At 57.7% G+C, this 14,103-nt stretch overlaps 1 long non-coding RNA gene across 1 annotated transcript; it reads right to left on the reverse strand.

The window, feature by feature from the left end:
* Nucleotides 1-3,020: 3,020 nt before the first annotated feature.
* Nucleotides 3,021-8,701, reverse strand: LOC129511837 (uncharacterized). Its single transcript, XR_008664922.1, has 4 exons — nt 8,186-8,701; nt 4,911-5,079; nt 3,329-3,580; nt 3,021-3,179 (listed from the first exon to the last, which is right to left on the reverse strand). It is a non-coding gene; the product is annotated as an uncharacterized LOC129511837 (long non-coding RNA).
* Between the last annotated feature and the right edge of the window lie 5,402 nt (nt 8,702-14,103).

Here is a 14,103-nt window from a genome sequence, read left to right on the forward strand (position 1 = left end):
GGCCACGTAAGCGTCCAGGAGGTCAGCGCGATAGGCAAGGTCACTCGGCTCTCCAGCAGCACCCTGGATGCCCAGCCAGGCCTTCCTGACCTGACTTCACTCCAGCGCCCACAGCCTGTTGCAGCTTCTAATCTTGGACCGTGTGGATCCTTCTGCCCTTCCAGAACCTTCCAGACCATTCTGCAGGGCTCCACATGTGCCCTTCACAGTCACTTCGTTGGCATGTGATGTGTGGCCCCCATCTCAAGGCCCTAGTCACTCCTGCAAAGTCCCCTTTGCCCTGGGAGTCCCACATTCCCAGGCTCAGGCATTAGGAAGCAGACCTCCCTAGAAGCCCATGGTCCTGCCGACCACACGTGCCCCTGACCCCAGCGCTCCGACGCAGCCTGACCTCGGAGAGAAATGTGTTCTAACAAATCCTTACACCCTTGCTCCAAGCTCATCAGAGGGGGACCCTGTTTTGTTCACACAGGCGCCCACACACCTATCAAGGACCAAAAACTTTCGTTATTGAATGAGCTAAGGTGGGAATGAATGCACGAATGAGAACCCCCCCCCCCCACCCCCCAGTCTTCCTTCTCAGGAAAGGAAGACTTCCTTCTCCTTCCTTTCCCAAGGAGAGTTCAGAATGAGGGCCAGGGGACCCGAGTGTGGCTGCCACCTAAAACACAGGATCTGAGTTAAACCTGAACCTCAGATAAACAACGAGTGATGTTGGCCCTGGGGAATTCACGGTCTCTCCCAACTCCATTTCCTGCCTGATGTTCAAGGGACCCGCCCCTTCTCTTGTCAGACCCCATCCTCTCCTTGTCCTCCAGCAATCAATGTTCTCCTCTCCGCCTGGAGATCGGGAGCGCCTTCCTTGCAGAGGACAACCAGGTGCAGAGGGCGGGCTCGGGCCTGGCCTGCTGGCCCCACACCTTGGAAGACTTGAGGTCAACGCCAGGATGGTGGGGTTGCTTATAACGACCAGGATTGGCCTGACCCATCCCCATGCTTCCGGAAGTCACCGAGACCTCGCAACCTCTACGAACAAAACCAGGCTATCAGTTGCCCTTATGGGTTCCAAGAACTTGTAGCAAAAAAAAAAAAAAAAAAAAAAAAAAAAAAAGTATTAATGACAATTCTTGATTTTATCTTTGGAGACATAAAGGAAAAGAAGCTACATAAAAGAAAACCCACTTAAGCATGTGATCCACCCTTAAGAGGAACCACCGTGCACATTCGCACGTCAGCCCGCAGAGTTCAGGAGCCCCCCAGTTTCCCCAGCCCTCCCCAACTCCCCCCACCCCCGGCCCCCGTCTTCCTTCCTAGGATACTGATTATCCTTTGATCTTCCGAATAATGTGTTCCTTTCCTGGTAATACGTTTCATCATCCTCACAGCCTATTGATTAGAGCTCTCTTGCAGGGTTTTGAGATACTGGCTAAAATCAGGGACAGAATAATTGAGCATTGGGACGACGTGTCAGAGGAGCTGTTTGTGGTGTCCTCTGACTCCGGGAGTAAGCAGCTGCTGGCCGCTTGCTATGGCTTGCGTGCGGCCTTTTGTCATCGCCGCTTTTGTTTTTGGCTGCGCAAACTGGGCGACCATAGCAGGCTGCCCAGCATGACCCCCTGGGTGCACCTGGGGGCAGGGCTGTGGGAGAGGGAGCTAGGAAAGGGGCGGGCACCCACAGGCACGTCTCCTGGCTGAGGTCGGGGTGTGGTGGCTTATTCACGGAACCCTAAGTCCAGGGACTTGTACGCAGAATCTCTGCATTTAAGGTAAAGGGAGTGATGTATCACATGTCAATGAGGTGACCATGTGAAGAGTCACATGCAGAGCGCTGCAGAATGGTCTGGAAGGGTCTGGAAGGGCAGAAGGGTCCATAGGGTCCATGATTGGAAGCCACAGCGGGCTGTGGGCACTGGTGTGAAGTCAGGTCAGGAAGGCCTGGCTGGGCATCCAGGATGCTTGCTGGGGAGCTGAGTGACCTGTGAGCATGGGGGTGGTGGTGACAGGCTTGTCCCAGGACCGTCCCTCGGGTGGTGCACGTGTGCAAGGACACGTGCCTGCCGGGAAAGCTGGTGTGACCGTGGGGGGCAGGAAAGACGTGAGTCTGCATTCAGCGAAAGCCTCGGCTTCCCTGTTCCCTCGACCCTCACTCGGGGGCCTCACCCCCTCCTCTCCAGGAGCCACCACACGGCTCGCTCTTCCCGTGCACAGCTGGGTGGTTTTGTAGCTAACGACTCATGAAAAAAGAGGTAACCTGAACGTGCCTCCACAGGAGCCGGCCAGGGGTCAGCTTGTAACCCCAAGGATTCAGAGGCACTGCGTCAAGGTACAATTTTAGCTTTGCATTTGATTCCTGAGGACACTGAATGTTTGGGGGTTCGGGGTGTCTTTTGTTTTGTTTTTTGTTTTTTTAATTTCTGTCTCAAAACGTCTGGTGAGACAGGAAACCAAGCCCTTCCAAGTGAGTGCAAGGACATGGTCTTTCTGGAGGCTCCCTTGCTGCATGCGGGGCCCCATCCATCACTTTCAAGAGCTCGATGGAACTGTTGCAAATACAATCAATCATCTTTTTATTGAATTAAGACAAATGGGTGGTTATTAATAGGCTAAGACTTAATGAGGGAAATGGATAACGTGGCCCAGCGAGGAGGAAAGCAGTATGTTCTGAGCTCTCCTTGGAAAGATCTAGAAGCCTCTTCAGTCAGGAAGGCCTGGGCTGCTAGGTCCCCGGTGACTTGTGCTAAGAACTTAGGAATCAGAAACCACTGGCTTGACCCTTTCTTACCCCTTCCAGCTGTTCCATCTTCACTCAGTGACTTGACTTCTCTGAGCTGCGTCTCCTCTGGGCTAAGTGCGTGTGGAAGACGCTTGGCTAGTACAGTGGGTGACAGGAGAGACACCGGGTGCCCCAGGGAACACGGTCAAAGCCTCCAACAGCTGCGTACTGCACGGAGATGGATGCGGGGGCGCACCACCTCCATTCCGAGGGGCTGCAGCAGCCGTGGGGATGGGGCGTGGTGGGGGGGCGGGGGGCAGGGGGTGCACAGCCAGGCTGGGGCACCCGCCGGCCTCTCTCCGAGCCGGGTTTCCAGGAATCCTTGGAAAGGAGCACAAGAGCCGTGCGGCGTTCCAAGCGTGTGGTCTTGCTTTGGGCTGCCTGGCATCTGTTTGTGGCAGTGCTTCTGGGGAAACAGATTGTGTTTATGTCAGAGAGAAAAGACCATGTTTCAGGGCAATCACTGCAGCTTGTTAGGTCAAACCCACGCCCCCAGCCCCATATGCCCAGGCAGGGTGCCTTGGACCCCCTCCGTGCCAGCAGCCCAAGCCTCACCACGGGGTGGCTTCAGGGGGAGCCCCACTGGGGTGCAGGAGGGTCAGTGGCATCCCCCGAACGGCAGCATTCAGGTGCCTCCAGCTTCTCTCCCTTCCTCGCTGGGCGCCTTCAGCCACACCTGCTCCAGCTGGGCTCTCTGCTGGGCAGTCAGGGGGCTGGGAGGGGCTGCCGGGGGTGTCAGGGGGCAAGTCAAGAAGACTCTGCGCTCAGGGCCTCAGACCAGGCCCCCCAGTCCTCGTCAGGAGGATGCTGGAGGGAAAAGCAGAGGATAATGACTGGTCTGTGCTGAAAATGTGCCCTCGTTATCGCCTGCAGGGTGTGATGGGAGAGCAAGCAGGAGCTGCAGGCTGGTCTCCTGCCCCAGAGACTGCGGGCCTCCTGGGTGACCAACCCAGTGAGCTTCTCCACCCTGTCATCCTTCCCCTAGAGGCTGCCCCACTCACCAGGGAGCCCCTTTCCCTCAGACTCTGTGCTGCTTCCTTTTTGGGCTCTCCCTGATTTTCCTGGCTGCCCCCCAGGGCTCCCTTTTGATACCACCTCTTCCTCGGCCAAACCCTTCAGCCACAGGATCCTCTGGTGTGGCCTGATTAAACCTCTACTCTGTCTTTGTCCCTGGCTCCTGGGAATTCCCTGAGGCCCATCTTGTGTTGTTCACCAGGAACCCCTTTGATCACACCTGGGGTTATGCTAAGGAGCTGGCTCAGGTGGCCCCAGGGTGGCTTGGGGGGGGGGGGCAGGTCTGCAGGAAGACCAAGCACAGGAACAGAGGCTGGGATTTCAGCCCAGCCCCCAAGCTCCGGGGAGGGGAGGGGGCTGAGGAGGAAGCTCTCCAGAAACTCTTGAACAAGGCGATTTGGGGAGCTTTGGGTTGGTGGGCACATGGAGGTGCTGGGAGGGGGGCATGCCCAGGGAGGGCAGGAAAGATCTGCGAACACCCCCGTGCCTCCCCCAGACCTCATTTCCACGTGGCTGTTCCTGCATCAGAGCCTTTATGATAAACGGGTAAAGGTTCGTAAAGTGTCTTCCTGAGTTCTGTGTATCATTCTAGCAAATTATGGACGCCGGGGACGCGGTCACAGGAAGCCCCGAATCTATAGCAGGTTGGTCAGAAGTACAGGTGGTCCCTGGGACTTGCAGCCAGTGTCTGCGGTGAGGGGGGTCTTGTGGGAGACCCAGAGTCAGAGTCCCAGGTGAGCTGTAGAAAGGCCAGCTTGGGCCAGAGAGCTGGAGACCCAGAACCGGCTGGGGTGGGAGAAAGCCACACAGCTGAGGCTCAGCCTTAGCCCTCTTCTTGCTTCCCCTACTCAGCCTGGAGGCTCCCATCCATCCCCCTGTCTCCTCAGCACATCATTTATTTGATCCTGTTGGCCCCCGTGCTCAGGACACGGGTTGGAAGGGGCCCCTACTCTCGGGGAGGTTATGCCGTAAGAGACTCAGCCATGATCCACGGATGTCAGCTGCCCTCACCCCGTGTGGTTGGCCCCAGATCCAGACCTCACACCCAGCTCTCATACTGCGGGTGCCTCCCGCCCTACAGGGACACCCCAACTCCAACACACTCCACAGCCAAAAGGCTCACCTCGGCAGAGACTCCCTCTTCACCCGCCATCCATTTTGGCTGCCAAAGAATCAACAAAGCTGGGTTTGTGGGTCCTCTGTGATCGTTAAGGCTACTGCCAACTGTTGCATTGTGTTATTTCGACACATCTTTAGCCGTGGGTTTAATTAGGGCCATAAATGCAGGATTCCTAAACCAGAGGTTACGTGTCAGCAGCAATGCAGACGCACAGCTTTCTCCCTTGACCGTGAGTAAAGGTTTAACCCAAAAGACAGGTGGGCTCTCATGGTCAAAAGATAATCGCCTTTACGTTAGAAATAGAATTTATCTTGAGTTCTGCAATTGTATCTTGTCATTTCTTGACAGAAATCCGATTTGCTAAGGGGAGTTGCAAAGGCCACCTCTCTGGGCACCCGGGTCTTGACTGTACGGCCCAGTGGGGCACAGCCTGTCTAGTCACACATCTGAAGGGGGACATTCTGGAGAGGGAAGCATGAAGGGGAAGGGACCGAGTCCACACTCCAGAGCAAAACATGGTGGCCCCCCACAACTGAACAAGCCTCAAAGTGGGGATGCAGGTGTTTGCAGGAACATGAGACAGACAGGTCATTCTTTTATTGAGATTGATTGCTTGATTTGAGAGAATGAAAGAGACAGAGTGAGCACACAGGAGCAGGAGGAGGAGCAGAGGGAGAGGGACAAGCAGACTCCCCATGAGCATGGAGCTGACGCAGGGCTCCATCCCACGACCCTGAAATCATGACCTGAGCCGAAATCAAGAGTCAGACACTTAACTGACTCAGGCGCCCCTAGACAAGTCATTCTTTACCCAGGATGGCTGCAGAGACATTGTTTCAGATGTCGCCTGGAAAATCATTCTAATCACATGGCAGGTGTAGGACACAGACATCTCTGCACAGCCTGAAGGCCTCTTGGGCACATGTACAGACTCTCTGCCCTCCCTTCCGCTCTGCCTCTCAGCATTTATGGTCTGAAGTACCCGTACTTCATGGCCATGTCCCTGCTCACGACAATGCTCTCTCATCCTATAATCTGCCTAGGAAATGCCTGCTCCTTCTTAGGACTCAGCTTGGACTATCTTATCTAGAGCAGGTATCTGGTCTGCTGCCTATCCCGTGCCCTTCCTTCCTCCAGGTAAAACTAGCCTCTCCTTCTGGGAAGGGAACCTGCTTCTGCCTATCTGTGGCCCCAGCACAGAACCTCACCTTGGTGGCAGCTGATGACCAAGGAAAGCTAATCACTGACCTCCATGGGCTTTTGCCCTGAGCAAGAAGAAGGACACCTCCTCTCTAGTGACAAACCTGGTGGGGAGAGGTCCATGCAAGGAAAACTAAAACACTCTGATGAATGAAATAAAAGAAATAAATGGAGAGGAGTCCCATGTTCATGGACAAAAAGCCTCAATAGTCTCAAGGTGTCAGTTTTTTCCCAGCCTGATCCATAGAATCAATGCGATCTTGATAAGAATCTGAGAAAGTTGTTGGATGGATATCAACAAAATCATTCTAAAGTTTATGTGAAGAGATGAGGACCTCAGAATAGCCAACACAACACTCAAAGAAAAGAGGAAAGTTGGAGGCCTCACATTACCTTCCTTCAAGACTTACAGCAAAGCTACAGTGATCAAGACAGGGGAGTGTTGGCAAAAGGACAAATAGATCAACAGAGAAGAATGGGGAGCTTGGAAATAGGTCCACGTAAATATAGTCACAGATCTTGACAAAGGGGCAAAGGCAGTACAATGGAGCAAAGATGGGCTCTTCAAGAAATGGTGCTGGAACACCCGGGCATCACATGCAGGACAGTGAATCTAGACCCAGACTTTATGGTCTCCACAAAAATTAACTCAAAATGGACCATAGGCCTACATGTAAAATATAAAACTTTATATAAAACTCCTAGAAGAGTGCAGCCCGGTGGCTCAGCCGTTTACTGCCAGCTTCAGCCCACGGCATGATCCTGGAGTCCCAGGATCGAGTCCCACATCGGGCTCCCTGCAGGGAGCCTGCTTCTCCCTCTGCCTGTGTCTCTGCATCTCTCTCTCTGTGTGTCTCTCATGAATAAATAAAACAAAAATCTTTAAAAAAATAAAAATAAATAAATAAATAAACTAGAAAATCACAGAGGAGATACCCTAGATCACCTTGGGTTTGGTGATGACATTCTATTGTATTTAAAGATTTATTTATTTTAGAGAGAGGGAAGAGCATGAGAGTGAGTGGGAAGAGGGCCAGAGGGAGAGAGAGACCTTGAAGCCCAACACAGAGCTCTAGCCCAGGACCCTGAGGTCATGACCTGAGCTGACACCAAGAGTCCGTCACTCGAATGACTGAGCTCCACCCGGGCGCCCCTTGGTGATGACAATACAGACACAAGGCCAAAGGCACGATTCATAAAGGAAATAATTGATAAGCCGACTGCATTCTAATGAGAAACTTCCACTCTGTGGAAGACACTGGCAAGAGTATTAGAAGACAAACCACAGACTGGGAAAAATGTTCACAAAAGACACATCCGATAAAGGCCGGTCAGCTCAAATATACAACAAACACTTAAACATCAACAATAAGAAAACAAACACCCCAATTTAAAAAATGGACTGGGCACACCTGAATGACTCAGTGGTTAAGTGTCTGCCTTTGGCTCAGGGCATGACCCTGGGGTGCTGGGATCGAGTCCCGCATTGGCTCCCTGCAGGGAGCCTGCTTCTCCCTCTGTCTTTGTCTCTGCCTCTCTCTCTGTGTGTTTCTCATGAATAAAATAAAATCTTAAAAAAAAATGGATCAAGGGGATCCCTGGATGGCTCAGCAGTTTAACACCTGCCTTCGGTTCAGGGTGTGATCCTGGGGTCCCGGGATCAAGTCCTGCATCGGGCTCCCTGCATGGAGCCTGCTTCTCCCTCTGCCTGAGTGCCTCTCTCTGTGTCTCTCATGAATAAATAAATAAAATCTTTAAAAAAATGGATCAAAACCTTAATAGACACCAAAGATGTACAGGTGGCAAATCAGTCCATAAAAAGATGCTGCACATGAGGTGCCATCGGGAAGTGCCGAGGACAGCAGTGACACCACTACACACCCCGTAGAGTGGCTAACCTCAGGGTCACTGACAACACCCAGCGCTGGCGAGGATGTGCAGCAACGGGAGCGCCCATCCAGGGCTGGTGGGCACGCAGCAGGGCGCAGCCACTGTGCAGGGCAGCTTTGTGGCTTCTGACGCAACTAAACATTCCTCCACTGCACGACCCAGAAATGAAACCCTTGGCGTCTACCTACCTCAGGGATTGGAAACACGTCTGTATGAAAACTTGCACACGCATGTTGACAGCAGTTTTCTCCGTAACTAACTAAACTGGGAAGCAACCAGCGTGCTCCTCGGCAGGTGAGTAGGTGGACGGACTGCAGTCCATCCAGACAACCGGAATATTACTCGGCACTGAAGAGAAGTGAGCAGCCAAGGCCTGAGGAGACAGGAGGAACCTTCAGGTGCAAAGAAGCCCATGAAAAGGCCCAGCCCAGACGATTCCAGCTCCATAACCTTCTGAGGAAAGCAAAGCGCAGAGATGGTAAGAGGCCTATGGTGGGCGGGGGGAGGGGATGAACACGGGAGCCCCAAGGGTTCTCAGGGCAGCGAAACTTCTCCATGTGACGTTGTGACAATGGATGCGTGCCACCGTCCGTTTACCCAAACCCAAGGAACACACGACACCCGGAGTGAGCCCTGACATGCGGCACGGGCTTTGGGCGATGACCACGTATTGACGCAGGTGCGTCGACTGTGACAAATGTCCCACTGTGCTCAGGGGCGCCGATGCTGGGGGAGGCTGTGCCTGCGGTGGGGGGCGACAGGGAGGCGGGAAATCTCTGCAATTTCATCAATTCCTCTCAATTTCAATCACAAATCTGAAACTGCTTTTTAAAAAGTCTTTAAAAAAATTAAGTGATAGCACAGGATTTGTGGGTTTGTTTTTTTTTTTTTAAACGGAGCAGCTGCTCTGGGGAAGACAGGATGCTGTGTCCTGAAAGGACGGCAGCAAACCGGAGAGCATCCCTGGCCTCATATTGGATGGGAAGGTGTGTCTGACACCCATTTCCTACCTCGTCTCTGCCCCATCCCCAGAGGCCCCGAGGGCTCCCCCCAGGTCACAGCTAAGGGGCAGGTCCCCGCCCCCATGCCTCTCCCGGGGTCAGGGCACTGGGTCTCACCTGCTGGTCATGCCCATCCCCATCCCACCACCACTACCACCACCTCCATCTCCCGCCAGCGCACTGGGTGGCCTCTCATCAGGAGAGTGCTGGGCCCGGCCACAGGAGAGGCACGTGCCGTCTGTTGGTCCGTCCTCCAAGTCATCCCCGTGCAGCCCATCTGGGACACAGCCTCCCTCGGGTCCACGGAGGCAGGGACCGGAGAGGGGGGAACCCTTTGCGCCTCCTCAGCGCGGTGCTCTGGAGACCCCCCCACAGCAGTAGGGTCCCCTCCACTCTGAGCCGCCCTCCGGATTGCAGGCCGGCAGTGAGCAGGCCCGTCTGTTGGCCCGAGTGGGGCCGAGCCACCGTCATCTGAGCTACGGCCTCATTCATCAAGGCTTCCGCCTTGAAAGAGGCTTATTTATGGCATTTCTTTCTGTCCTCATAGCACGGAGTCCCAGGCCCTGAGCCGCTGCCCGTAAGGCCTGCAACGGCGGCCGTGGCCAGCCGGCGGCCCCCCACCCGGCCGCCTCAGAACCTCGCAGCGGGGCCCGGGGCCTCTGTTCTTCCCGAGGTCGCCCGGTGTAGGCAGGAGCTGCTGGCGGCCCCGAGCAAGCTATTTAAAAGCCTGCTAACAAGGAGTCTTTGGCTGTGTGGAGAAAGTACCAGAATGGTGCTCTCGTGGGCAACTTATTCATTTTAGTGCCACTCAGAGAGGTCTAAAAAGAGCTGATAAATACTTAAAATCAGAATAATCCTGAGAGCGTTCTACGACACAACTGGTGTCTAATTAGCCCCCGATCCCTGCTAGGAAAGCAGGAGAAAGACATCGTTAAACCATTTATATACCCGTATGGCTCTTCCTCCCTCCAGCATACCTACCACCGAGTCCCCCACCTTGTTCCTCAGTGGGGAATGAAACGAGTCACCATGTGGATGGCAATCCAGGGGGACCACGGGACTGTGACCAACGGAGCATCCCAAGGCTGCCCGTCCTGGGGAGCGGGGCCAGGAGCCAGGGCGGCTGGACGGGCCAGTAGGTAAGAGGGGTGGCTGGGGGACGCATGGGGACCCCTCTCCACCCAGGCCGATCAGGATGCGGGGAGCCCGGAGCCCGTAATGCAGGCAGGATGGTGACGTGTCCCCCCCCCCGATGGCTCCTCACCAGGCCCCGGGCTTTTTTTCTCATCACCTGCTACGCGGGATTCACCTGCACATAGCACAGCAGCGGATCCCGACGCCTTTCTGCTCTCGGCGCTGGTTGCCCGGCCAGCATGCGCTAAGCGCGCTCCTCTTCCCGGGGGACACCTGCCGCGCGGGGAGGACACGGAGGCCGGTGGGGTGGGGTGGGCGGGGGAGGCTGCAGGATCTTGGGCGCGCCGGGATAGAACTGCCCGCAAGGAGGAGCACAGGCGACAGGAGCCGAGTCCACACAGCGGGGTCGCCCGCCAGCCGCCCCTTGGAGCTGGGTCCCTCTGCCGCGGGCCGCAGTGCCAGCTGCTCAGGGAAGATGAGCTTTACCCCGCGGGCGGGCGTGGGGCTCCTGGGAGCCGAGCTGCGCTGCGGGTGCAGATGGCGATGCCCAGAGTGGGCGGGGGGAGCACCCCGGCCTTCGAGGAGACTTCGCTTCAGGGAAGGAAGACAAGGGGCAGAGTCTGGGGGGAGGTGCCCATCCCCGAGGCCACGGTGACAGCGCCCCACACCCCGGGGGCCCAGCGAGGGTCCCGGAGGCTGGCAGCCCCCGAGCGGAGCTGCGTGTTCGGGGCCTGGTGAGGGCCCTCTGCTTCTGGACGTTCCGTCGGGGTGGAGAGGCCTCTTCAGAGGACACCAGTCCCCCCTGGGCCCCAGCCTCACCCCTACGCGCCCAACAGGGGCTGCTGCCCACACTCCACACGTGCATGGACGCGGGCGGACACAAAGCGGCACCCTGCAGGTGCCTTAGCTCTGGAAGGCAGATGGGGCTCAGTGGGGTGGGGTCCAGAGCCCACGACCAGGAAAGTATTCTCGAGACATCCTTGGTGCAAATCGGAGGTTTTATGAAAGCCCAGGGCCAGGCCCTGGAGCAGCAAGAGCTGCTGCCCGGCTGGGAGGGCTGCCTGGCTCTGTCCGGGAGGTCGGGGAGGGCTCCAAGTGGATTCCCTGTGTCGAAGAAGACTCACAGGCTCCCCGGGCTGCTGCAGACCTTGCCCTCCTCACGTTAGGGCTGTTTCCCTCTAGAGGCATTAACGTGGGGATGTGGGGACAGCTGGATGTCACACCCCTCCCATCGGGGGGCGGGGAGGGTTTTTGGGGTGTCAGCCTGTGCTCTGTCCTCAGCCTCATCAGCTGGTGCTCTGTGCCACGAGGAGCTCCTGGAGGCCGGTGGGGGAGGGGGGGAGAGATGCTCTGTGGGGAGGGACCTTGAGGAGGCGCTGGACGGGGAGGGATGGGGAGGAGGTGCTGGACGGTCGTGTGCGCAGCTCAGGGCGCAGGCCGGGAGCAGCAGGAAGAACCAGAGCCCAGGCTCCGGGGGGACAAGGGCAGGAGCCCAAGGACCCCGCAGCGGCCTGCTGAGGACCCGTGGGGGGAGGGCGACCGGAGAGGCCAGGGGGCCGGGCTGCCCGTCTGCAGGAGCCCTGCTGGCTTCGTCACATGCTGCGTCCCAGGAGGGACAGAGAGCCAAGCAGGGGTGCTGCCTCGGGGACGCCCTCTAGGTCAAGCGCAGCCAGCTGGGGAGGGTGGCCCGGGCTGGGGCTGAGCAGCGGCCCGATCTCAGGTGTTTCCAGGCAGGCTGATGAGAAGAACGTCCAGAAGAGGAGAGTTTGGGGGGTGTAAGATGGGGGCACGAGCGGCCAGAAGGGGGAGACACTGTCGGGGGGGGGGCCTGTGAGCAGACGTGGGCAGTGAGGTGGACGGTCACACAGGCGGTCTGGAGATCTCGGGGGAGGTCAGGAGTCCCCACGGTATAGACAGATCTGAAGGCAAGTGATTGGGGGGGACAGAGGCTCCCGAGGTGCCGTCCAGGGTGGTCAGGCTCAGGCCCAGGACGTGCGAGCCACCAGCTGCAGAGACCACAGGAAGCCTGCCGCCCGGGAAGTAAGGAGCCACCGCAAGAGAGCTTCCGGGACAGGAGAGCACACGTGTTGGGGGCCACCAACACATCTCGCAGGCTGAGGCCGCACGGTGGCCACTGGCTTCAGCAGCTCGGGTCATCGGGGGTCAGGACCCGACAGCTCACTGGAGCGCTCGCCCCAAGGCCCAGCTCCTCACCCCTCCTCCCGTGCCCCTCCTCTCCCTCTCCCTCCCCTCACCCCCCCTTCCCCTCTCCTCCCTTCTCTTCCTCTCTCCCTTCCCTTCCTCTCCCCTTTCCCCTTCTTTCTCCTCCCCTTTTCTCCCCCTCCCTTTCCCCCTGTCCTACCCCTTCCCCCTCCCCCTCCCTCCTGCTCTAGCCTGTCCCCCTCCATCCCCTCTCCCTCCCCTCCCTCTCCTCCCCTCTCCTCCCTCTCCCCCTTCCCTTCCTCTCCCCTTTCCCCTTCTTCCTCCTCCCGCCTTGCCCCCCTCCCCTTCCCCTTCCCCCATCCTTCTCCCTCCCCCCTCCCCCCTCTATCCCATCCCTCTCTATCCCCTCCCTCCCTTCCCTCCCATTCCCCTTCCCCCATCCTTCTCCCACCCCCCTCCCCCCTCTATCCCATCCCTCTCTATCCCCTCCCTCCCTTCCCTCCCCTTCTCCTCCCTTCCCTCTCTCCCTGACCCTCACCTTCCCCTCTCCTCCCTCCTCCTTCCTCTCCCCTTTCTCCTTCTTCCCCCTCTCCCTTCTCTCCCTCTCCCTCCTCCCCCTCTATCCCCTCCCCTTCCCCTCTCTTCCCTCCCCCTTCCTCTCCCTTTTCTCCTATTCCCCCTCTCCCTTCTCCCCTGCACAACTATCGCAGACAGCTCACTAAGTGCCAGGAGGCTCTGGGTACCGGGGTACAGCTGTGAGCAGAGCAGGTGGACGCCCCGCGCCCCCCCCCCCCCCCGCCGGAGCCCACATCCCCACAAGAGTGAGGCCAGCCGTAGTAGCAGGTAGCAGCAGTACGGTGAATCTGAATCGTCTAGGGTGGGTGGAGCATGAGGCTCTGACACTAGGAGGCTGAGAGGCACACCTGTGCCTCCCGAGCCCCTCCTGAGACCTCGCCTCCCATCTGCCAGGCTCCGCTGGGGACAAAGTTTCTACAGGAGCGGGTCACTCCAGGCCCTCGCAGCCATGACTGTGGGTGCACCTCACGCTCCTTGATAAGGAGGTGCCTCCAGCCTGGTTCGTCCACCCCCACCCGCCGCCCCTTCTCTGGCTCTGGCTTCAGAGGGCATGTCCTCCCCCCGGGGTCGGGGATCTGATCACCCAGACCCTTCATCCCCGGCCTCACACCCAGGAGAGGCGGCTGCCTGGCACGTCCAAGGAACCGGGAGATCAGAGCTCTTTCCAAGAAGGGAGCAGGGCCCCCAGGGCCTGACCTCACAGGTGGGACCCAGAGTTCAGAGGGCTCAGCAGGCCTGAAAAAGGACGCCTTCGTCCCCTCCCCGAGCTGGAGAAGCACATTCATCCCCAGGATGCTGCTGGTTTGACAGGGCCAAGCCGGCTCCTCCACCAGACCCTCCCCCTGGGCCCCAAGGCCAGTCCTCCTGGCCCCAGAGACAGTCCCCAGTCCTGGCTCCTTTCTTACAAGAAAATCTTATTTCCTGAAAGGCTGATTCATGTGGTTGGTAAGGGCATCGCCGACAGGGAAGGCCCATCAGGCGGCCTTCTGGGCCGGGGCAGCAGGACGCGGGTCCTTGCACAGGGGCCGCCTCCCTCACAGGCCCAGCTGGGGACAAAAGCCCCCCACTCGCCCCCAGGATCACCACCAGCGTGTGGGCCTCATCGGCTTGTTGTGCTCCTCCCAAAATATTTGGACTCCCTTCGGTCAGTTTTTGGGAGAAACAAGGATGCACCGTGATCGGAGCGCCCGGCACAGAGGCCAGCGCCGCAGCGGGAAGGACAGGAGCCCACT

This window comes from Nyctereutes procyonoides, unplaced genomic scaffold, assembly GCF_905146905.1.
Source record: "Nyctereutes procyonoides isolate TBG_1078 unplaced genomic scaffold, NYPRO_anot_genome, whole genome shotgun sequence".
NCBI lineage: Eukaryota > Metazoa > Chordata > Mammalia > Carnivora > Canidae > Nyctereutes > Nyctereutes procyonoides.